Here is a 309-nt window from a genome sequence, read left to right on the forward strand (position 1 = left end):
TTTCCCCCCATAGTTACAGTAATCAGCACTTCTGAGAATATAAATTTACAAGTGGAAGAAATTGTAAAGTAAAAAAATACCAACAGCATTTCCTAACTCTGCATGAGATGACTTTGTGCTTTTGGCATTGCTAATTTCAAACTGGTGTCTGACAACTATTACTTTCATTCATATAATGAGAGTGTCTTTATTATTTACAGTTTGCTTTCAATTCTAACATGAAACTATGTGTTATCACTATCAGAAATATCAAAAGTAAATAAAATCTGGAAAAAGTAGTACCCAACTTATAATTCACCTTATGTATTG

The 309-nt window shown here is 30.4% G+C and overlaps 1 protein-coding gene across 1 annotated transcript in view; it reads right to left on the reverse strand.

The window, feature by feature from the left end:
* Positions 1–309, reverse strand: part of LOC119591086 (calmodulin-lysine N-methyltransferase-like) — a 21,444-nt gene that overhangs the window by 10,971 nt on the left and 10,164 nt on the right. The gene's annotated exons all lie outside the window — the stretch shown is intronic.

Source organism: Penaeus monodon, chromosome 28, assembly GCF_015228065.2.
Source record: "Penaeus monodon isolate SGIC_2016 chromosome 28, NSTDA_Pmon_1, whole genome shotgun sequence".
Taxonomy (NCBI): domain Eukaryota; kingdom Metazoa; phylum Arthropoda; class Malacostraca; order Decapoda; family Penaeidae; genus Penaeus; species Penaeus monodon.